Raw genomic sequence first — 24669 nt, forward strand, 5'->3', positions numbered from 1 at the left:
CCTAAAGCCAAACTGATCGTCACCTAGCGCATTCTCAATTTTCTTTTCCATTCTTCTGTCTATTATTCTTCTAAGCAGCTTCGATGCATGAACTGTTAAGCTGATTGTGCGATAATTCTCGCACTTGTCAGCTCTTGCCGTCTTCGGAATTGTGTGGATGATGCTTTTCCGAAAGTCAGATGGTATGTCGCCAAACTCATATATTCTACACACCAACGTGAATAGTCGTTTTGTTGCCACTTCCCCTAATGATTTTAGAAACTCTGATGGAATGTTATCTATCCCTTCTGCCTTATTTGACCGTAAGTCCTCCAAAGCTCTTTTAAATTCCGATTCTAATACTGGATCCCCTATCTCTTCTAAATCGACTCCTGTTTCTTCTTCTATCACATCAAACAAATCTTCACCCTCAAAGAGGCTTCCAATGTATTCTTTCCACCTATCTGCTCTCTCCTCTGCATTTAACAGTGGAATTCCGTTGTACTCTTAATGTTGCCACCGTTGCTTTTAATGTCACCAAGGTTGTTTTGACTTTCCTGTATGCTGAGTCTCTCCTTCTGACAATCATATCTTTTTCGATGTCTTCACATTTTTCCTGCAGCCATTTCGTCTTAGCTTCCATGCAGTTCCTATATATTTCATTCCTCAGCGACTTGTATTTCTGTATTCCTGATTATCCCGGAACATGTTTGTACTTCCTCCTTTCATCAATCAACTGAAGTATTTCTTCTGTTACCCATGGTTTCTTCGCAGCTACCTTCTTTGTACCTATGTTTTCCTTCCCAACTTCTGTGATGGCTCTTTTTAGAGACGTCCATTCCTCTTCAACTGTGTTGCCTACTGCGCTATTCCTTATTGCTGTGTCTATAGCGTTAGAGAACTTCAAACGTATCTCGTCATTCCTTAGAACTTCCGTATCCCACTTCTTTGCGTATTGATTCTTCCTGACTAATGTCTTGAACTTCAGCCTACTCTTCATCCCTACTATATTGTGATCTGAGTCTATATCTGCTCCTGGGTACGCCTTACAATCCAATATCTGATTTCGGAATATCTGTCTGACCATGATGTAATCTAATTTAAATCTTCCCGTATCTCCCGGCCTTTTCCAAGTATACCTCCTCCTCTTCTGATTCTTGAACAGGGTATTAACTATTACTAGCTGAAACTTGTTACAGAACTCAATTAGTCTTTCTCCTCTTTCTTTCCTTGTCCCAAGCCCATACTCTCCTGTGACCTTTTCTTCTACTCCTTCCCCTACAACTGCATTCCAGTCGCCCATGACTATTAAATTTTCGTCCCCCTTTACATACTGCATTACCCTTTCAATATCCTCAAACACTTTCTCTATCTGTTCATCTTCAGCTTGCGACGTCGGCATGTATACCTGAACTATTGTTGTCGGTGTTGGTCTGCTGTCGATTCTGATTAGAACAACCCGGTCACTGAACTGTTCACAGTAACACACCCCCTACCCTACCTTCCTATTCATAACGAATCCTACACCATTATACCATTTTCTGCTGCTGTTGATATTACCCAATACTCATCTGACCAGAAATCCTTGTCTTCCTTCCACTTCACTTCACTGACCCCTACTATATCTAGATTGAGCCTTTTCATTTCCCTTTTCAGATTTTCTAGTTTCCCTACCACGTTCAAGCTTCTGACATTCCACGCCCCTGCTCGTAGAACATTATCCTTTCATTGATTATTCAATCTTTTTCTCATGGTAACCTCCCCCTTGGCATTCCCCTCCCGGAGATCCGAATGGGGGACTATTCCGGAATCTTTTGCCAATGGAGAGATCATCATGACACTTCTTCAACTACAGGCCACATGTCCTGTGGATACACGTTACGTGTCTTTAATGCAGTGGTTTCCATTGCCTTCTGCATTCTCATGTCGTTGATCATTGCTGATTCTTCCGCCTTTAGGGGTAATTTCCCACCCCTAGGACAAGAGAGTGCCCTGTACCTCTATCCGCTCCTCCGCTTTCTTTGACAAGGCCGTTGGCAAAATGAGGCTGACTTCATATGCCGGAAGTCTTCGGCCGCCAATGCTGATTATTTATCAAAATTTAGGCAGTGGGGGGGATCGAACCCGGGACCGAAGACGTTGTGATTCTGAATGGAAGACGCTACCCCTTTTTTTTATTTTTTTTTCCGCTTTTGATCGTTGCATCTGCTCGGGGCGGACGTCGTAAGACATCCATTTTATGTTCGTTTTTGATCGATTGACTCAGTTTTTTTTATTACAGAGGGCGCGTAACCCTCTGACCGAACACGCTGAGCTACCGTGCCGGCATTCTAGACCACGGGTACAGAACAGGAAAATATTAAGTTCGATATTTTTTTCATGCAATAGGATTTGTATCAGCACTTTCGTAAGGTTTTAAAATAAAGTTATTTTTTGTGCAAAGCATATTTAGTACATTCAACTATGATGTGGTTTAGACTTCTGTCGTCTCCTGGATTCCGTTGCACGTTTCCTGTACGCCACAAGTATCACAAGCTAGAGGATCCTATCGCTGCCATACGTTATTGAACACTCCTACAAGAGTGAGAAGGATCTCATCTCATCTGTGTGGCTGGCGCCGTTCACTTTTCTAACCGCAGCCGGCCGGAGTGGCCGAGCGGTTCTAGGCGCTACAGTCGGGAACCGCGCGACCTCTGCGGTCGCAGGTTTGAATCTTGCCTCGGGCATGGATGTGTGTGATGTTCTTAGGTTAGTTAGGTTTAAGTAATTCTAAGTTCTAGGGAACTGATGACATCAGAAGTTAAGTCCTATAGTGTTTAGAACCATTTGAACCATCTGAACTTTACATACCGCCCCTTATTGCCTGTAACTTTCAGCCATTCTTCACCCATCTACGCATGACTCTCTACCTCAAGAACGAGCTGATAGTATGCTGGTGTATGGCACACTGAATCACCTGACTGTAACTACGTGGCTCCTTATTTACTATATCTGCTGATTCCTGTCCATGAATTCTCAACTTATCTGGCACACAGCACATTGACACCTCCCTCTGCAGGCTTTGTAGGCAGAGAAGAATACTCTGGACTACATGATCTGCTGGGTACAAGGTAAAGAGCATTCAGGGAATCAGATCAGACAATGTATTTTGCAGTATGGGTACGTATCATCTACCCCAGTGACTTCAAGCTCTCTTCTAATTTTGCGTCGTACACAGTACATTGCTTAGACAGACGGATCTTGAAAAATAACTGCAACACTAGTTTTCCGCCTCTGACCGCATCTTTAATACATGGAATACTCCGAAATTGATAAAAAGCTCGCTCACAGAAGCCAGTAGTTTCCTGTGAATTCTAAATACCACATAATATATGACTAAAAGAATCTGTGAAAAACAGTTTCGGGAGAATATAGTTTCAAAGGATGGCTACTCGATTTATCTGTTTCGTCAGTCCGTAAAAGAGTTCACATGGAATTTCTGAAAACTTCAACCGCAAACTGCGGAACTGCCAAGCACGGTGCTGCGGACAAATGTCGACAGCCTCTATCTGATGCGATACAACGGTTCTAGAGTGTTCAGCAATCTTATCTTCCTCTCAAGGAGCGTCATGAAGGAATGAAATAAAGAGCAAAGGCGGCAGACTGACATTGGTGAATGAGTCATTCAGTCTGCGGAGACTACGAAATCTCTAGCCGTGCGTTTACTAGTTAATGGAACGTAAACTCTGAACGTAGGGCATTTAGTAGTTGTAAACAGCGAAAACTTCAAGCCAAACTACGGAACATAGCTTTCGGTGTGCTGCTTTCATCCCTTGTCCTGTAATTTAGTTAATTAAGTAATATTCCGGAAAAGACAATATTATTCCCACCGAGATTGTGTGTCCTCATGAATCAGTGTTTGCTTAAACCACTTTTGGCCAATTTTGGCTGTACAGTGTGCTTAAAAATGGGTCCTCTATAGTTCTGGCAAAAACTAGAAAAACTTCCTAGACTCATAAGTCCAGAAACAGATATTTGTTGAGACAGGGGCCATACTATCTAATGACAGCCATCTGTCCGTTGATACTACAGTAGGTGGTTAATGTACAGTAGTTATCATTCAATCTTATTCATCCATCTGCCTTCCTTCTCGAAGAATAGCGAACTCGTGGAAGCAAACCTGGTCACCCTTGGTTTGGCCGAATGCGTGGTGGAGACGCTATTGCAGCGTGTGGCATCCATGAATGTGAATTGTACCACATATTTGAATATCACCGTAGTCAGAAATCTAAGAGGTTAATGCCGGGTAATACAGGAACTCCTCGATCAATTCACCTCTCATTAAACATTTGATTTAGTGTCGTAGGGGCGTAGAAAATGGAGTGGCCCCTCGTCAGGTACGAGTACAAAACATATCCATTGACTCGAAAATGAGATTTTCACTCTGCAGCGGAGTGTGCGCTGATATGAAACTTCCTGGCAGAGTAAAACTGTGTGCCCGACCGAGACTCGAACTCGGGACCTTTGCCTTTTGCGGGCAAGTGCTCTACCAACTGAGCTACCGAAGCACGACTCACGGCCGGTACTCACAGCTTTACTTCTGCTAGTATCCGTCTCCTACCTTCCAAACTTTACAGAAGCTCTCCTGCGAACCTTGCGGAACTAGCAGGAAAGAAAGGATACTGCGAAGACATGGCTTAGCCACAGCCTGGGGGATGTTTCCAGAATGCGATTTTCACTCTGCAGCGGAGTGTGCGCTGATATGAAACTTCATGGCAGATTACAACTGTGTGCCCGACCGAGACTCGAACTCGGGACCTTTGTCTTTCGCGGGCAAGTGCTCTACCATCTGAGCCACCGAAGCACGACTCACGCCCGGTACTCACAGCTTTACTTCTGCTAGTATCCGTCTCCTACCTTCCAAACTTTACAGAAGCTCTCCTGCGAACCTTGCAGAACTAGCAGGAAAGAAAGGATACTGCGAAGACATGGCTTAGCCACAGCCTGGGGGATGTTTCCAGAATGAGATTTTCACTCTGCAGCGGAGTGTGCGCTGATATGAAACTTCATGGCAGATTACAACTGTGTGCCCGACCGAGACTCGAACTCGGGACCTTTGCCTTTCGCGGGCAAGTGCTCTACCATCTGAGCCACCGAAGCACGACTCACGCCCGGTACTCACAGCTTTACTTCTGCTAGTATCCGTCTCCTACCTTCCAAACTTTACAGAAGCTCTCCTGCGAACCTTGCAGAACTAGCAGGAAAGAAAGGATACTGCGAAGACATGGCTTAGCCACAGCCTGGGGGATGTTTCCAGAATGAGATTTTCACTCTGCAGCGGAGTGTGCGCTGATATGAAACTTCATGGCAGATTACAAGTGTGTGCCCGACCGAGACTCGAACTCGGGACCTTTGCCTTTCGCGGGCAAGTGCTCTACCATCTGAGCCACCGAAGCACGACTCACGCCCGGTACTCACAGCTTTACTTCTGCTAGTATCCGTCTCCTACCTTCCAAACTTTACAGAAGCTCTCCTGCGAACCTTGCAGAACTAGCAGGAAAGAAAGGATACTGCGAAGACATGGCTTAGCCACAGCCTGGGGGATGTTTCCAGAATGAGATTTTCACTCTGCAGCGGAGTGTGCGCTGATATGAAACTTCATGGCAGATTACAACTGTGTGCCCGACCGAGACTCGAACTCGGGACCTTTGCCTTTTGCGGGCAAGTGCTCTACCAACTGAGCTACCGAAGCACGACTCACGGCCGGTACTCACAGCTTTACTTCTGCTAGTATCCGTCTCCTACCTTCCAAACTTTACAGAAGCTCTCCTGCGAACCTTGCAGAACTAGCAGGAAAGAAAGGATACTGCGAAGACATGGCTTAGCCACAGCCTGGGGGATGTTTCCAGAATGAGATTTTCACTCTGCAGCGGAGTGTGCGCTGATATGAAACTTCATGGCAGATTACAACTGTGTGCCCGACCGAGACTCGAACTCGGGACCTTTGCCTTTCGCGGGCAAGTGCTCTACCATCTGAGCCACCGAAGCACGACTCACGCCCGGTACTCACAGCTTTACTTCTGCTAGTATCCGTCTCCTACCTTCCAAACTTTACAGAAGCTCTCCTGCGAACCTTGCAGAACTAGCAGGAAAGAAAGGATACTGCGAAGACATGGCTTAGCCACAGCCTGGGAGATGTTTCCAGAATGAGATTTTCACTCTGCAGCGGAGTGTGCGCTGATATGAAACTTCATGGCAGATTACAACTGTGTGCCCGACCGAGACTCGAACTCGGGACCTTTGCCTTTCGCGGGCAAGTGCTCTACCATCTGAGCCACCGAAGCACGACTCACGCCCGGTACTCACAGCTTTACTTCTGCTAGTATCCGTCTCCTACCTTCCAAACTTTACAGAAGCTCTCCTGCGAACCTTGCAGAACTAGCAGGAAAGAAAGGATACTGCGAAGACATGGCTTAGCCACAGCCTGGGGGATGTTTCCAGAATGAGATTTTCACTCTGCAGCGGAGTGTGCGCTGATATGAAACTTCATGGCAGATTACAACTGTGTGCCCGACCGAGACTCGAACTCGGGACCTTTGCCTTTTGCGGGCAAGTGCTCTACCAACTGAGCTACCGAAGCACGACTCACGGCCGGTACTCACAGCTTTACTTCTGCTAGTATCCGTCTCCTACCTTCCAAACTTTACAGAAGCTCTCCTGCGAACCTTGCAGAACTAGCAGGAAAGAAAGGATACTGCGAAGACATGGCTTAGCCACAGCCTGGGGGATATTTCCAGAATGCGATTTTCACTCTGCAGCGGAGTGTGCGCTGATATGAAACTTCATGGCAGATTACAAGTGTGTGCCCGACCGAGACTCGAACTCGGGACCTTTGCCTTTCGCGGGCAAGTGCTCTACCATCTGAGCCACCGAAGCACGACTCACGCCCGGTACTCACAGCTTTACTTCTGCTAGTATCCGTCTCCTACCTTCCAAACTTTACAGAAGCTCTCCTGCGAACCTTGCAGAACTAGCAGGAAAGAAAGGATACTGCGAAGACATGGCTTAGCCACAGCCTGGGGGATGTTTCCAGAATGAGATTTTCACTCTGCAGCGGAGTGTGCGCTGATATGAAACTTCATGGCAGATTAAAACTGTGTGCCTTTTGCGGGCAAGTGCTAGTTCCGCAGGAGTGCTAGTTCTGCAAGTTTCGCAGGAGAGCTTCTGTAAAGTTTGGAAGATAGGAGACGGATACTGGCAGAAGTAAAGCTGTGAGTACCGGGCGTGAGTCGTGCTTCGGTAGCTCAGATGGTAGAGCACTTGTCCGCGAAAGGTAAAGGTCCCGAGTTCGAGTGTCGGTCTAGCACACGGTTTTAATCTGCCAGGTAGTTTCATATCCATTAACTTTCTGCAAGAGTAACGTCGTGCCCAACATACAGGATGCTTGAACAAAGACTGATTTCCAGGATTGATTATGGGTGAGCCCGGCATACTGAACAGGATGCCGAAACATAAGTCCCCGAGCAAAAGGAGGAGGGATGCTATGAGGGCTAACAAGTTTAAGTTGTTCTTAAGGTCGCTTACGAGCACCGAGAAAACTGAAAACAGAGCCACACAGACTGAGATCTATATGATAAATATGGCAATACAGACAGACCCCCCCATAGCTGCAGCTCCCTCCTCCGAAAGCCGGGGAGCAGAGCCGACAGAACACCAGAAACGGCAAGGGCATCCTGTGGCTGTGTCAGTTTCCAGAAAGGAGTAGAAAAAAGTCATTCAACCAATACAGGAAAACTTGGTAACCAGTAGCTCTAGTACAAGTTCTCCCACACAGGGTACTCCAGTAGTTAGACTACCACCTGTGGACCCTGTAAGAGTGTACCCCAACTTGGAGTACACCATGCAACTAGCAAGACTTGAGCAGCCGGCTACCCTGACCACTGCCCTGAGACATGTGGTTCGTGTAGGACACGAAGAGGGACGAAAGATAACCTTCTCGGTGATGGAGGCTGTGGACAGAATTCAACTAAAATCAGTGAATCTCCCCACTGACTTCGGAGCCCTGCGAGACTTGTTAAGAAAGGTGTTTGAAAGAAGGGGCGAGAAATTCGACCTAAACGACATCTATGAACAGGCAGTTTTGGCGAACGGACGAATTGCGTTCGACTGGACTAAGACCTGGCCACATGACCGAGTACACACCTACTTTCCATAATGACCAAAATAAACATAGGACAACTAAACACTCATAATAGTCGACTTGTGATGCAGGAACTCCGAAGGGAGGTGGAGGAGAGGAGATTGGATGTGCTCTGTCTGCAGGAGCCGTACTCCCAAGCTGGGAAAGTCGCATTTGCTGCCGCCACATGGCAAGTAATCAGCAGAGGAGAAGACCCAAGGGCGGCAATTATAATTACAAACAAACTCGTGAGAGTTACCACACTCTCTCAGTTTACAACTCCCCATTGCAACGTCGTGGAGCTCCAATCTCCAGCAGGAATCATCACCATCATTAATATGTACTTCCAGTATGGAGATGACATCGAAATACACCTAGACCACCTGATGAGGGTGACCACGGCGTTGCGGGGAAGGAAAATTGTAATAACAGCTGATATTAATGCCAAGTCCCCCCTATGGTTCAGTGGCACAAGAGACGCAAATGGAGAAAAGGTGGAAGAATACATTATGGCGTCGCAACTCGTGGTGGCCAACAGGCCTGGTAATCCTCCTACCTACACGGCAGGAGGAGGGCAGGGTACAAATATTGATGTCACTCTCGTGACACCAAATGTAACAAACATCATACAAAATTGGAAAGTACTAGGAAACGCCACCACTAGCGACCATAACTTAATAACTTTCACAGTAGGGGAGAGAGAGTGCCGCTGGGCCATGGGGTGGGAAATACAATTCAACTACAGGAAAGCTGACTGGGAACGCCTGGCGAGGGAGTGCGACATTCCTCCATTACCGGAAGATGACATGCAACAAGACATAAACGTAGACAACAGAGCAGATGAACTAGTAACTGCAGTAACCAGGGCGGTGAGGGCTGCTGTACCGATCAGGAGGAAGGCCATGGCGGCTTCTCCGTCACCGTGGTCGCCTGAACTGGAAGATCTACTCCAATCTGTCAGGAGGCTAAGGAGGCACTACCAGCGCAGTGTCGTCTGGCAGGAGAGACAAAGGTGGCAATTGCAGTACAGGGAGGCAAAACAGAGGTTCCAGAGTGAACTACGCGAAGTCAGAAGGCGAAGCTGGGAACACTATGTGCTCAGCCAGCTAGCACTGGATCCATGGGGACTCCCCTATAAATTAGTCAGGGAGAAAATCCGCTCTCCTATGGAGCTATCTACAGTCAGGCACGGGGACAGGATGACGGAGTCCTGGCAGGAGACTGCTGGGGTCCTCCTCCGGTCCCTGCTGCCTGATGACAATGCGGATGGGGAGACAGAGGGACAACGGCAATTGCGAGAACAAGACCGTGAAATATATAATAATGACACGGCGGTCTACCCCTTCTCAGAAGAGGAGGTGGCGACCCACATAAAGCAACTTAAAAGAGGCAAAGCTCCTGGGCCAGACGGCATTGTGGCGGAGGTGGTGCAATTCCTGGCACCCCAGCTGGTTGCCCCGCTTACCCACCTCTATAATGAGTGCCTGAGGCAACAACAGTTCCCAAGAAGGTGGAAAACTGGGAACGTCGTCATCATTAAGAAGGGACCGGACAAGGATCCTGCAGAAGTAAAGTCGTACAGGCCGATCTGCCTGTTAGATTTGTTTGGAAAAATCTTGGAAAAACTGTTGGCTGACAGATTGGCAGCACATAGAGTATTGTGCGGGATGAGCAGCAGGCAATTCGGTTTCAGGCCGGGGCGGTCGGCATCTGATGCAATCGCCCTGGCGGCCGAGGTCTGTGGCTCGACCCCGCACAAATACGTGGTGGGCATCATGGTGGACATCAGTGGCGCCTTCGACAACCTGTGGTGGCCCTCGCTCTTCTCCTGCTTGCGGGAGAAGGAGTGTCCAGGGCCGCTATATGGCTGCCTGAGGAGCTACTGTGAGGATCGGGAGGTCTGGCTATCATCCCCTAGCGAAAGGGTAGGGAAAGCTGTCACGAAAGGATGTCCCCAAGGATCGGTCCTAGGGCCGCTCTTTTGGGACATCCACATGGAGCCATTACTAGACAGCCTGCAACGAAGTGAGGATGTGCTAGAGGTGATAGCCTACGCTGATGACCTCCTCCTGATGGTCGGTGGCCGTAGCCGAGAGGACATAGAACCTAAAATAGAGAGAGCATTAGACAGACTCCTACAGTGGTGCCACACCACGAAAATGACCATATCACCAAGCAAATCGACATACTTACTACTTAAAGGACAACTAATCAGGAACCCTACGGTCAGAATTGACGGCACACCGGTACTGCGAAGACGAGACACACGTTACCTAGGAGTCATCATTGATGAGAAATGGAACTTCGGAAAACACATTGAAACTGTAACCCAAAAAGCTCTGCAAATATTAAACAACCTCATTTCCATAGGACACAAAAGATTTCACCTACCTCCACATCTCATTAAACTTTATCACAATAGTATCCTAACTTCAGTAGTGGGTTACGGCTCCGGGGTCTGGGCGCACAGACTCACGAGGGTTGTGCCCGCCATGGCAGTGAGAAGGGTTCAGAGAAGCATGGTTCTAAGATCTGTGGGCGCTTATAGAACATCTCCAGGAGGGGCCCTATTAGTCATAATGGGGCTCTGCCCACTTGACATCAAGATTAGGGAGCAAGCAGCCTGGTATTGGGCAAAAAAAGGGAACCAGGGGAAAATAGAAGAAATCATGGGTGTGAGGGTAGAGGACAAAATGGGGATTAGAAGAAGGGGGGAAGAACTTTGGCAGGGGTCCTGGGAGACAGAAGAAACTGGTCGCAGAACCTTTCAGTTCTTGCCGAACGTGAGGGAGCGTTTAGAAATGAAGCACTTTCAGCCAACACGGGGACTGATCCATTTTCTCACTGGACATGGACCCTACCCGACATACTTATGTCGGTTTGGGAAGAGGGCTACGCCCGCGTTTGACTGTGGCGCGCCGGAAGGCACTCCGGATCATGTGATTTACGAGTGCCCTCTCTTCAATGATGTAGCGACTACACTTCGAGACGGACTACCGAACCATGACACGTATCAACTCCTCAGACGTGAAGACACTTTTCAGATGATTAATACTCTGGCCAACGAGGTATCACGGAAAGTGTTAAATGAATATCTGAGGGAGATAAACTAAGAATGCGAAAATGAACACCGATATTGTCTAGATCCCTTTTCCCATACCGCCAGCGCGCGGACTGGCCGACTTCACATCACAGTTGGGATGCGCCGCGCGCAGGATTAGGGGGAGGAGGGGTTAATCTCACCGACTTAGAGATGCACCGGATTTGACTTAGGATAAGTTAGTTTCGTAGGACTTAGAATAGGATATTATGTTAGGTTATGGAACTGCAGCGAGTTAACATCTTGGCCAGCCCAGTGCTGGGGGCAAGCTCTTTGGGGTTAGCTCGAAGAGCAAGGCTTGCAAAGTAGGTTTATATATTCTACTGGCACATATGTGACGCTGCAGGTGTAGAAATTAGCAATTAGTGACAGTAATAGTTTCTTAAGTAGTAGGGATAGTTAGTATAGTGCCCATTGTTGTAGTAACCTGTAGCACATCATATTTTGTAGCATGCTGCATGAAACAATAATAAATGTATTAATATTACGACCCACTAATGCTATTAAGGAAGTGGGTTAATATTGTATAATTATTATTATTGATGATGAATAAAGGTTAAAAAAAAAAAAAAAAAGAGTAACGTCGTCCAATAGAGCAGTAATTTGTCACGCAGAAACTGTTTATTAACAGCATTTGTTTATTCGTCCAGTTAAGTGAAGGACCTATGGGTCTTATCACCCATAATTCCGGCCACACATTGCATGATGTGGCAGGCATTTCTGAGTGCCGTATCTGGCAGCATTAGAGCCAGAGGATTCAGCACAAACGTAGCCAATAAGAAATCAACAGTGAACGACAAGAGGAGCACTAACTACGTCACGGAATACTGAGTGTTTCTTACTGAAGTAAAATGGCTAACATCTCAAAAAGTGTTTGTTTTCGGATATATCTGGAATTTTTTCTAATTTCAGCCAGTAGAACTTTCTGTAAGATCATGACGCGCGTTTTTTTTTCAACATTGTAAATAACCGTTTTAAGTAGACAATATCATGACTAACATCGAAACAATCCCGGCATCTTGCTGCGCAACGTATCGCACAATCGGTACATACACAAACATTGTGCCATGCAAGACTGTTCGTTCTTCAGCAAGAGTGACAGCATGGTTACTGCTTGTGTGAATCGTCGTACGGTGAGACACACTGGTCGTTGTTCCGGTGTCATGTGACGTTCAGTACATCTTTTAATACGATTATTCTCTTTTTACTTGTGTCCACAATCCTGCCATACTTCAGAGAGGGCAACGTTTTCCATCTGCACTGCTGTAAATGTTTCTATTCGCTACAATTGCAAATGGAGCCTATTATGCCATTCTCAGGTTCCGAGTTCAAGTAACTTACGTTGTTGCAGCTCAGTTCAATTTTAAGAAAACATTCTTTTCTCAAAATATTTTATGAAAGCGAAGTAGTCTTTTCATAAAGATTTAACGACACTCACTGTGGCACAGAAAAGCTCAGTTCAATTTTAGGAATAATTTTTTTTCTCAAAATATTTTATGAAAGCGAAGTTGTCTTTTCATAAAGATTTAACGACACTCACTTTGATCCAAAAAAGTGACCATGATTCAGGAACACATATTTTCAATGATTTGCCAGCAGCCACAAAATATTTAGCTACTAATGAAGTTTAGTTGAAGAGGAGCCTAAAGGATTTATTGGTAGCTAACTCACTCTGCTCCGCTGATTAATTTCTTAGTAGAACCGTTTAACATGTGTATACGTCTACTTTTTTTTGCCTGCTCCATCGATTACACACACAAAAATTATTTCTGATGAGGAACGTGTGAACATATTGCAAAATCAGCATCCATGACACATCTTTTCCACGGCTTATGTGGCTACAATTTTGTCATCCAAGGAATAATCTTTTATGCTATTTACACCAAGATTATGATAACATGCGTTACTTTGTAAGTGGCTGGGAGTAGAATGCTTTACACTTCAGGCAAAGAGAGCAAATTTTTCTAGAGAGAAGTGGTAGACGTAAAACGCATTATAAGAATTTAATTTTAAAATTATTTTGTTGTAAGCTTGATAGTTTAGACCACCGGAGAAACTGTCAAACGTTTTATGGCTGCAGCCTTCGCTCCTTTCTGTACACTAGTACTGTTGAGAGCTCGATAATTTTTCTTTCCTTCAGGTATTATACACAGGTGTGTGAAACTTAAGGACGAAAGTGATTTTCACAGCACGTGTCACTACCAAGTAACATAATTCGATGAAACTTTTTCTATGCGTAGAGAGAACTGCTGCAGTATAGTACGGAAGCTAATTGCAAGAAATGCGCAATGAGACAAACAGAAATGAGACTTTAATTCAAAGACAATAAGTAGACTGAAGACGATTCATGATGGTCCCTGGGACATTACAAAAGCTCGGGCATGATTATTAATAGGGCGTGTGTACACCTTGGGTGAAAATGCATGTTTCTGCAACTCCCCTGCTTGCCACAAGTTTCATAAGGAATGCTTGTGGAAGGGCGCTCCATTCCTTCAGCAGTGCAATTGACAACCCTTGGATGGTCTTTGATGCACGTGGACTAGTTGTCACAAGCCTGCCTCAAAGCATCCAGCTCGCGCTGTATGGGATTTAGATCGGGGCAACGCGCAGGTCAGTCCATTCGCCATTCGCCGTTAACTGTTTGCTGATTGATATCCACTGTCCTTTACCTGTTGCTTCAAATGCCTCGTGTGGAGGGGGACGACCCATTTGGCGCTACAGTCACATTGACATCACGCCATGTGTCTCGTCCAGATTTCTGTGGGCGACTGGGAGACTTCTATCTATATAAGTCTGCACTATCATTCGTTTCCACCGAATAGTCAATATGAAGGGCTTATTTCAATAGTGGTACAAGTCCATTAACTCCACTTTTCTGTCTATATTGCTACTGAAATTAATGAGCCGAACAAACAGAAATAAAGGTTCATCTCTAGCAACAAGCCATATGCTTGAATATTTCTGGTATCTCAACTGCAGATTTTTGAGCGCTCATTTAAATTTAGGACTCTGTATCTCAATATGAACAAAAATGGACTTGTACAACTATTGAAATAAGCCCTTCATATGTTGTGTTACTTTGTCAGTCTGCTCCTTCAATTTTGCAGAGCATCTACATCCACATCTACATCCATACTCCGCAAGCACCTGACGGTGTGTGTCCGTCAGTGTGTTTATACATATTCCTGACGTTCCTGAAGCGTCACTGACCGCCGATAACAAACCTCATAACAGAATTAAAGTACTGTAAGCGAAGTTGCCGTAGAGCTCTAAGGTATACGTGTAAATAACTATGAAACAAGACAAAGTATATCATACTGTAAGTAGGCTGTTTGGGTTTTTATGTTGGTAACGCCACTTAGCGCTCTTATGTAAGTAGGCTGTTTAGGTTTTTATGTTGGTAACGCCACATAGCGCTCTGTATGAAAATCACTGACTGTGCTGTGCGCAGTCAGTGGCTGGTTTGCATTGTTGGAATATTTGGTATTGTAGTGTTGGGCAGTTGGATGTGAACAGCACGTAGCGTTGCGCAGTTGGAGGTGAGCCGCCAGCAGTGGTGGATGTGGGGAGAGAGAGGGCAGAGTTTTGAGAGCGGTCGATCTGGACGTGTGTCCGTCAGAAAAAGGAAATTTGTAAGATTGGATGTCATGAACTGATACATATATTATGACTTTTGAAGACTATTAAGGTAAATATATTGTTTGTTCTCTATCAAAATCTTTCATTTGCTAAGTGTAGTTGGTGCCTTCAGTAGTTAGAATCTTTTATTTAGCTGGCTGTATTGGCGCTCGCTGTATTGCAGTGATTCGAGTAACGAAGATTTTTGTGAGGTTGATTCATGAAAGGTATAGGTTATTGTTAGTCAGGGCCACTGTTTTGTAGGGATTATTGAAAGTCAGATTGCGTTGCGCTAAACATATTGCATGACAGTTTAGTGTTGATCAGAATAAGTAAAGAGGGAAATGGACGAGTATGTTCAGTTCTGCTGAGCTGTTTGAAAATCAAGTAACATAAGAGGTTTATCAGCGCAGTAATTCATGAATTTTTCTAAGGGGATGTTTCACATGTTAGCCACGTCCTCGCACAGGTCGATTATCACCAATATATACGTCGTTATCAATCCTGGTTTCAAAAATTTAATTCATTGGTGATCGAGGGCTTCCGTATGCCAATGACAACGACTTCGCCAGCCAGATTTCGTGGCAAAAGAATGCGACGCCCTGGGAAGAGAGAGAGAGAGAGAGATAGAGAGAGAGAGAGAGAGAGAGAGAGAGAGAGAGAGAGTGATGACGACGACGAAGTGCAGGAGAGTGGTCCAAATCCCCGTCCTGTTACCAAAAGTAGATTTTCCGAACTTTCTCTAAATTGCTTAAGCAAATTAATTACTCTTTCCCTCATTAGAAAAATTCACCACCGGTTTCCTCCACCACCCTTCCCCAGGCCGAGTTTGTACTCTAACTCTCTCCACCTCGTCACTGACAGATCGACGGGACGTCAAAATCTAATCTCCTTCGTTCCATCGTGCTTTTTTACAAACACCGTTATTTGCATGGAACGTGTAGTACAGCTCATACTAAATACATAGCAGCGCTGCAATACGCTGTCAACATAAAAATGAAATGAGCGTGTGGCATCGTTGGCCGGGAGGCCCCTATTCAGGGAAGTTCTGCGGCCAAGTGCAAGTCTTATTTCATTCGACGCCACATTGGACGACTTGCGCGCCGGTAATGGGGATGAAATGATGATGAGGGCAAAACAACACCCAGTCCCTGAGCGGAGAAAATCTCCAACGTGACCGGGAATCGAACCCGGACCCGCTTGCGTGGAAGGCGAGCACGCTACCACCTAGCTAAGCAGGCGGGACGCTGTCAACATAATGTACTAAATAAAAAATGCAAATGTGTGACTAGGACCTCCCGTCGGGTAGACCGTTCGGCGGCTGCAAGTCTTTCGATTTGACGCCTCTTCGGCAACTTGCGCGTCGATGGGGATGAAAAGATAATGATTAGGACAACACAACACCCAGTCCCTGAGCGGAGGAAGTCTCCGACCCAGCCGGGAATCGAACCCGGGATCTTAGGATTAACATTCTGTCGCGCCGACCACCTTTTATTTAAATTTTTTTTAGAAAGCAGGACGAATACTGTTTTTTAATCTCATATTGTTCTACATTATTCGTTGAATTTGTTCGGGGCGGACTTCGAATGACATCCAGTTAGGTTCTGCATTGATCTATTCACTCAGTTTTATGTTACAGTGAGTAGGTAACCCTCTGACCGAACATGCTGAGCTACCGTGGCGGACAAGATAGTGTACTGACTAACACGAATTTCAAGATGGCTATTGCAAGGCACAAAATTCCTTTGTTACGAGTTATCACTCTTGTCCCAGTACTTCGTATCTATGAATCAGATCTCTGAGAAGACAAATTGGCATTATCTGCCCAAAAGATTTCATTCAGAATGTGAACAATTTTTGCAACGAGATATTTATCTGCTTTTAAGTCACAAGTACAGATTGTTTCTCGTATGATGCAAGCAATGTCTCCAGTGCTGTGCCGAAACCAGTACCCCGTAGGAGGCCCTCATGATATTATGACTTTTCGTCTCGTTGCTCGAACAGTTGTAAGGCGATGTACAGCTTCCGCCCGAGTATAAACTAGACGCCTTAGGAGCGGTCTTACAAAAAAGCCAAGAAAATCGTGACGGCATTTAGCATTACAGACTGATGTTAGAAATACACCATATTCACAAACATCTCTTAATGCTTTGATACATAGATACTTCGGCGGTGTCTACTCTTACATTGTCCTGCATGAAATAAGTATTACATTTTTTTTCCTTAGTTGATACTTCCCTGAAAAAAGGTTGAAATATACTGGTGATGTACCAATCAGAAGTTGTGGCGATGGTGATCTACCAGATAGAACGTTAGGCTCCAGCCTGGAGATGCTGGGTGCGATCCCACGTAGGATTGGGGATGTTTTCTCGTTCCAGTCCCTCCAGGGTGGGCACAGGTTTAGCCTGACATCAAACGACTGCTGGTTTTTTTCCGGGGGCTAAAAGTCTGCGATGAGCCAGCTACCCTCCCTCCTCCTAGAGCCATGCCCAAGAAAGTCTGCTCCCCACCAGACTGTGCCACAGACTTTTTTTTTTACAATTATAAGTTATGAGGTTGTGATACAAGACTGGTCCGGTCATTTGTGTCCTATTTATTTCACACGATGTCCATTGTTCTGCAAGTTCATGTAATCGAATTATCTGAGTTGGTCTGTCGATGCACCAACGCTACTCCGTAAGATTTTAGTTCGAGTTTAAGCACAGCCTTGTAGCAGATGCTCTGGCAAACCATTCAGAAGGGCTAAACGGCATAACGATTACCTCGGAGCTCTTTCCAAGCCAGCTTGTAACTATGTCGGCCAAAAGCGTTACGCCACCTGAACTCGCTATCCGTCCAATGAGCAGGGTGTCATGCTATAAATGCACCCTGACTGCTCTGAATTATTGGTTTCTAGACAACCCCACAAACCGCTCTTGATCCCATAGTTCTAAATATCCAGAAGGCTTTTGACACCATTCCTCACAGGCGGCTTCTAATCACATTGTGTGCCTACGGAGTATTGTCTCAGTTCTGGCTGGATTCATGATTTACTGTTAAAAGCCTCACAGTTCGTAGTTATTGGCGTGAAGTCATCGAGTGAAACAGAGATCATATCTAGCGTTCCCCAGGCATATCTAGCGTTCCCCAGGCAAGTGTCATAGGCCCTCTGCTGTTTTTAATTCACACAAACAAATGGCTCTGAGCACTGTGGGACTTAACATCTGTGGTCATCAGTCCCCTAGAACTTAGAACTACTTAAACCTAACTAACCTAAGGACATCACACACATCCATGCCCGAGGCAGGATTCGAACCTGCGGCCGTAGCGGTCACGCGGTTCCAGACTGAAGCGCCCAGAACCGCACGGCTTCATACAAACAATCTAAGAAACAGGAAGAATAGCTCTCTTAGATTGTTTGTAGATGATTATGTCATTTACCGTCTAGTTAAGTAATCAGATGACCAAAACCAAATGCAAAGTGATTTAGACAGGAAATCCGAATGGGGCGGAAAGTGGTAATTGACTCTATATAACGAAAAGTCTGAGGTCATCCCCGTCAGTACTAACAGAAATCCGTCGAATTTCGATTTCACGATAAATCATACAAATCTACAGGTTGTCAGTTTAACTAAATTCCTAGCGACTGCAGTTGCGAACATCTTACATCGAATCGGTCACAAAAAAACGTTGTGGTGAAGGCGAACCAAAGACTGCGTTTTACTGGCGGAACATGTAGTGGACGCGTCAGGTCTAGTAAGGAGACTGCCCCCACTACGCATGTAATCCTCTTCTAGAGTTTCGCTACGCAGTATGGGAACCGTACCAGGTAGGGTTAACGATAGATATCGAAAGAATTCAGTACAGGGCAGCTCGTTCCGTATTATCAGGAAGCAGGGGAGACAGTGTCACGGATGTGATACGTGAGTTGGAGGGGCAATTTTTAAAAGAAAGGCGGTTTTCGTTGCAGCGAGATCTTTCACGAAATTTCAATCATCTTATCCTCCGAATGAATATCAAGAGCTTTGATGGAAACCCACTTCTAAGCAAAGAAGGGAAAGCAGAAGGGTGGAAGGAGTATACAGAGGGTCTATACAAGGGCGATGTTCTTGACGACAATATTATAGAAATAGAAGAGAATGTAGATGAAGATAAAATAGGAGATATGACACTGCGTGAAGAATTTGACAGAGCACTGAAAGACCTAAGTCGAAACAAGGCCCCGGGAGTAGACAACATTCCATTAGAACAACTGACAACCTTGGGAGAGCCAGGCTTAACAATACTGCTATCTTCTGAGCAAGATGTATAAGACAGGCGAAATACCCTCAGACTTCAAGAAGAATATAATAATTCCAATCCCAAAGAAAGCAGGTGTTGACAGATGTGAAAATTGCCGAACTATCAGTTTAATAAGCCACGGCTGCAAAATACTAACACGAATTCTATACAGACGAATGGAAATTCTGGTAGAAGCCGACCTCGGGGAAGATCAGTTTGGATTCCGTAAAAACATTGGAACACGTGAGGCAATACTGACCCTACGACTTACCTTAGAAAATAGATTAAGGAAAGGCAAACCATATTTTCTAGCATTTGTAGACTTAGAGAAAGCTTTTTACAATGTTGACAGGAATACTCTCTTACAAATTCTGAAGGTGGCAGGGGTAAAATACATGGAGCGAAAGGCTATTTACAATTTGTACAGAAACCAGATGACAGTTATAAGAGTCGAGGGGCATGAAAGCAGTGGTTGGGAAGGGAGTGAGACAGGTTTGTAGCCTCTCCCCGATGTTATTCAATCTGTATATTGAGCAAGCAATAGAGGAAACAAAAGAAAAGTTCGGAGGAGGTATTAAAATCCATGGAGAAGAAATAAAAATTTTGAGGTTCGCCGATGACATTGTAATTCTGTCAGAGGCAGCAAAGGACCTGGAAGAGCAGCTGAACGGAATGGACAGTGTCTTGAAAGGAGGATATAAGATGAACATCAACAAAAGCAAACCGAGGATAATTGAATGTAGTCGAATTAAATCGGGTGATGCTGCGGGAATTAAATTAGGAAATGAGACGCTTAAAGTAGTAAATGAGTTTTGCTATTTGGGGAGCAAAATTACTGATGGTAGTCGAAGTAGAGAGGATATAAAATGTAGACTGGCAATGGCAAGGAAAGCGTTTCTGAAGAAGAGAAAATTGTTAACATCGAGCATAGATTTAAGTATCAGGAAGTCGTTTCTGAAAGTAGTTGTATGGAGTGTAGCCATGTATGGAAGTGAAACGTGGACGATAAGTAGTTTACACAAGAAGAGAATAGAAGCTTTCGAAATGTGGTGCTACAGAAGAATGCTGAAGATTAGATGGGTAGATTACATAACTAATGAGGAGGTATTGAATAGAATTGGAGAGAAGAGAAATTTGTGGCACAACTTGACCAGGGGAAGGGATCAATTGGTGGGGCATCAAGGGATCACCAATTTAGTATTGGAGGGCGCCGTGGAGGGTAAAAATCGCAGAGGGAGACCAAGAGATGAACACACTAAACATATTCAGAAGGATGTAGGTTGCAGTAGGTACTCCGAGATGAAGCACAAGGCAGAGTAGTATGGAGAGCTGCATCAAATCAGTCTCAAGACTGAAGACCACAACAACAATTCTCCGAAAGCGAAAATATTTTTTTGACGCCAACCTACATAGGTAAAAATAATAATCGTAACAAAATTGTAGAAATCAGAGGTTATATGGAAATATTTAATGTCTCCTTTTCACCGCATGCTGTTCAGGAGTGGAATGCTAGAAAAATAGTCTGAGGCGGTTCCATGAACCTTCCTGCCAGGCACCTAACTGTGGATTGCATAGTAGTCATGTATACGTAAATGTATATGTACTTGAAACACCCTGTAGTGGGCCTTTTTTTTATATGCTACTGGCTACTCTATTACCCAACGACGGTATCAGTGTTGTAGTCACAGCTATCTTTTGATATTATTTATTTATTTGCTGCACAGCAATGTGATCTTCAGCCTGCGTAATGCGAATTATAAGCAGGCAGTTTCAAAATGATGAAGCTCTGCATGTATGAAAAGAGTTGGACAACGTGGAGAGCTGTATCAGACCAGTCTTCGGACTGAAGACTACAACAAGATCCTACAGTGTTGTTTTTGTTCTTGTCATACGATACAGTGTGTTGTTGTAAAATTACTGTGTTTAAAAGCAATTTAAAACAAATAAAAAATAGAAAAGAACGAAAAATTACACAGAACTATATAAATAATCTTTTTTGGTGTACCTTATGAAATATAGTGGTTTAAAACTTCTACCTGAAACTACTGCCTTTGCAGAACGTTATTACAAATGGTAAATAAGGGAGAGGGAAAGAGAAAATACTAATTTTATTCCGATCAATGGTTGGTTAAGTAACTGATTCGGAGGTAACATTGAGCCTTATCCTCGCCATTCGGTTTATTAATCTACTAACGGTCCCAGCGCTTTTAATAATAATAATAATAAAACCATGAACATTGAAAGGTGGCTACACTGAGCCACAGCGCCAGAGATTGCGCCAAAGAGTATTATTCAGCCACCTCCACTGGTAGTTGCCGCTGAGAAGTTGGAGAGTGCAGTGGTAGTTCTGAGGTAGGCGTGATCTGTGCTTGTTGAGACGTCGATAGAGTACTAGTTGTTCTATTGGGTAAGACACCATATGTTATTCGATTGGGGACATTGTAATGATCAGAGTGTATTTTTCGTCAATATATATGAAGGTAACGAATTTTTTTTAATTTTTATTTCAAACTTCCTAACTAACAATGCCTCTTGTTCACAGGTTCCGTCAACAAAGCATCTGGCTTGTGTTCATGTATTAGAGTGTAATTCTGGTTTCGATGTGCAATCAAAGTATTTCTGTTTTTTTTAATTTCTTCATTGTAGATGGCGTTTAAAGCATCTTGTCGTATTGAGGAAGAACCGTGCCAGATGTGTACTTTGAATCACACTTCCACACACAGAACAGTTACACTTATGCTTTCTTGTTTCGTAGCTTTTATAGTTGATGGGGACTTAATTAATTAATTGTGTTAACGCAAATTTCCTTTCATTCTTTGTTGTAATTCTATGCGGTCAGATTGCGTACTAATATTTTTCAGGGCCAACCGGTTACGACACTACGTAACCGGACAAACAGCGACAAAAATTAAAATTATTAGCATTCTATATTTAATTAAGCCCCCATGCACGTGGCGACCGCTGCTTCGGATCGTCCCTTGGAATCTTCTGATAGTAAAAATAGCAGACAGTAGGATTGTTGTAGTAATTTGTAGTTTAGTAATTGTAGTCTATATTGCATGTGTATATTTGGTAATTGAACATTTGTAGTTGTCTTGTCATTCTTCTAATGGTATTTTCGCAGAATTTAATTTTTGATGTCTTGTATACGGGTTAACAATCTTGTGCAACTATGAAGATTTTAATTGTTCGTTAGGCGTGTTTGACGGGAAGCATTTCACGTGGATGGTATTGTTGGTGATAAAGTGTTATATTCTGTGTAATTTCCGTATAGTGACGAGTTTTGTATGTTTTGTAAATGATTACGCGATCGATGAAAAAGGCAAAAATGATGGATAGTGAGAATGACGAAATTGTTAACATGGCGAACTCGCCAACACATGAGAACAGTATAATGAATAATGAAGTAGAAAACAATTTAATAATTCGGGAAAATAGTCCGGAAACAGTTCACATTTTTTCACAATCAAAAAATTTTCAGAATTCGAGATTAATGACAGAAGATTCTGGAATAGCGAACGGTCTACCCGACGGGAGGCCGTCGTAGCACGGCATTATTATTTATCAAGCCAGGAACTTTATATGCAGCGGATCAAAAAGGTGCAAAGAAAATATCAACTAACTCACTTAAAAAAGCCTCACCAAGATGGAATTATCCGAATAGGACGGAAATGAATAGATGCGATGTATATATATACAGATAAATGATTACAACCTGAGAAAAAAAATTTGATGATGTCTTTAAGAGAATGAGATTCACAAACTGAGCAAGTCAATAAGACACTACCGAATGAAGTGGCGTAGTGGTTAACACTGAATTCGCATTCGGGAGGAAGACTGTTCAGACCTGCGTCCGGCCATCCTTATTTAGGCTTTCCATTATTTGCCTAAATCGCTTCAGGAAAATGCCAAGATGGTTCCTCTGAAAAGGCACGGCCGACTTCCTTCCCCATCCTTTCCTAAACCGATGGGACCGATGACCTCGCTGTTTAGAACCCTCCTCCTCAAGCAACCAATACCTCTGGCTCTTATGCAAGCAGTTATTCGGCTGGGCATTAATGGATAAAGTGTTGGATGCCCTCCTGAAGAATATCGTGCCAAATTCTGTTCAATTGGTGCATTATAACGTCAGTCCTGAGCCGGTTGGAGGGCCCTGCCCTTAATGGTCTACACGGTCTCAACTGGGATCAGATACGGTGACCTTGCTGGCCAAGGTAGGGTTTGGCAAGCACGAAGACACGCAGTACAAACTCTCGCCGCGTGCGGGCGACCTTTATCGTGCTGAAATCTAAGTCCAGGATGACTTGCCATTAAGAGAAACAAAATGGGACCTAGAATATCGTCGTCATACCGCCGTGTTGTAAGGGTGCTGCGGACGACATCCAAGAGGGTCCTGCTATGAAAATAAATAGTACTCCAGACCATCAGTCCTGATTGTCAGGTCCTTTGGCGGACGACAATCAGGTTGGTATTCCACCGCCATCCTGGGAGTCTCTGGACACGTCTCCGCTGATCATAGGGGCTCAACCGAAGTGGGAGTCCACACTGAAGACCCAATTCATTCAATGAGATCCCAAGCCGGAGACGTGTCTCGAGTCTCCCATGACAGCGATGGTTTACCAGACTGACTGTCGCGCGCCGTAAGGTCCGTCAACCAGAAGTGATGGTCTGGATTGCAATTTCTTTTCATAGCAGGACTCCTTTCGTTGTCATCCACGGCACCCTTACAGCACAGCAGCACGTCTACGACAGTCTACGCCCCGTTTTGTTCCTTTTCAAGTCAAGCCATTTGGGGCTTACATTTCAGTAAGATAATGTCTTTTTGCACGTGGGGAGAGTTTCTAGTGCGTGTCTTCGTGCTTGCCAAACTCTACCTTGGCGAACAAGGTCGCCGGATTCTTCCCAATTGAGAACGTGTGGAGCATTATGGGCAGGGCACGCCATCCAGCACAGGATTTTGACAATTTAATGCGCCTACTGGACATAATTTGATACGATATACTTCACGAGGATATCCAACAACTCTGTCAATCAATGCCTACTCGAACAGCTGCTTGCATAAGGGCCAGAGGTCGACCAAAACGTATCTGACTAGCTTAATTTGTGAAACTCTTTCCCCTGAACCAGTCATCCAATTTTTCTGAAGTTGTAATGATTTGTTTGTCTGTGCAGATGCATCTATCGATTTCCGCCTCATTAGGGTAATTCCTTCGTGGTGCGTCTTTTCTGTCTCAGTGTACAAGACAGACGAACATTCAATTGAAAGCATTCGACTGGAAAGTGAGCCAAGAGGTGAAAAAACGCAAGACAGGAACAACTTGGTCAGAAGAAACTGCATACTGAGAAAATGATATAAGTATGGTACCTGAGAAAGTTTTACATCAAGTAGACGCTTTGCCTAGTATATAATAATAATGTAATAGTAATAATGAAGAGCATTATGAATAAAAGTAATACTGATTTGTTTACACATCTGAAGCTGCGTTTACTATCATCAGAAACGGAAGGGATAGTAAAAGACGAGAAGATTGAAATGACAGTGACAACGGCTGTT

At 44.5% G+C, this 24669-nt stretch overlaps 3 non-coding genes across 3 annotated transcripts; all 3 read right to left on the reverse strand.

Moving 5' to 3' along the window:
- Nucleotides 1-4452: 4452 nt before the first annotated feature.
- Trnal-caa (transfer RNA leucine (anticodon CAA)) lies at nucleotides 4453-4527 on the reverse strand. The gene has a single exon. It is a non-coding gene; the product is annotated as a tRNA-Leu (tRNA).
- Nucleotides 4528-5636: 1109 nt separating this feature from the next.
- Trnal-caa (transfer RNA leucine (anticodon CAA)) lies at nucleotides 5637-5711 on the reverse strand. The gene has a single exon. It is a non-coding gene; the product is annotated as a tRNA-Leu (tRNA).
- An 813-nt stretch (nucleotides 5712-6524) lies between these two features.
- Nucleotides 6525-6599, reverse strand: Trnal-caa (transfer RNA leucine (anticodon CAA)). The gene has a single exon. It is a non-coding gene; the product is annotated as a tRNA-Leu (tRNA).
- Between the last annotated feature and the right edge of the window lie 18070 nt (nucleotides 6600-24669).

Source organism: Schistocerca gregaria, chromosome 1 (genome assembly GCF_023897955.1).
Source record: "Schistocerca gregaria isolate iqSchGreg1 chromosome 1, iqSchGreg1.2, whole genome shotgun sequence".
NCBI lineage: Eukaryota > Metazoa > Arthropoda > Insecta > Orthoptera > Acrididae > Schistocerca > Schistocerca gregaria.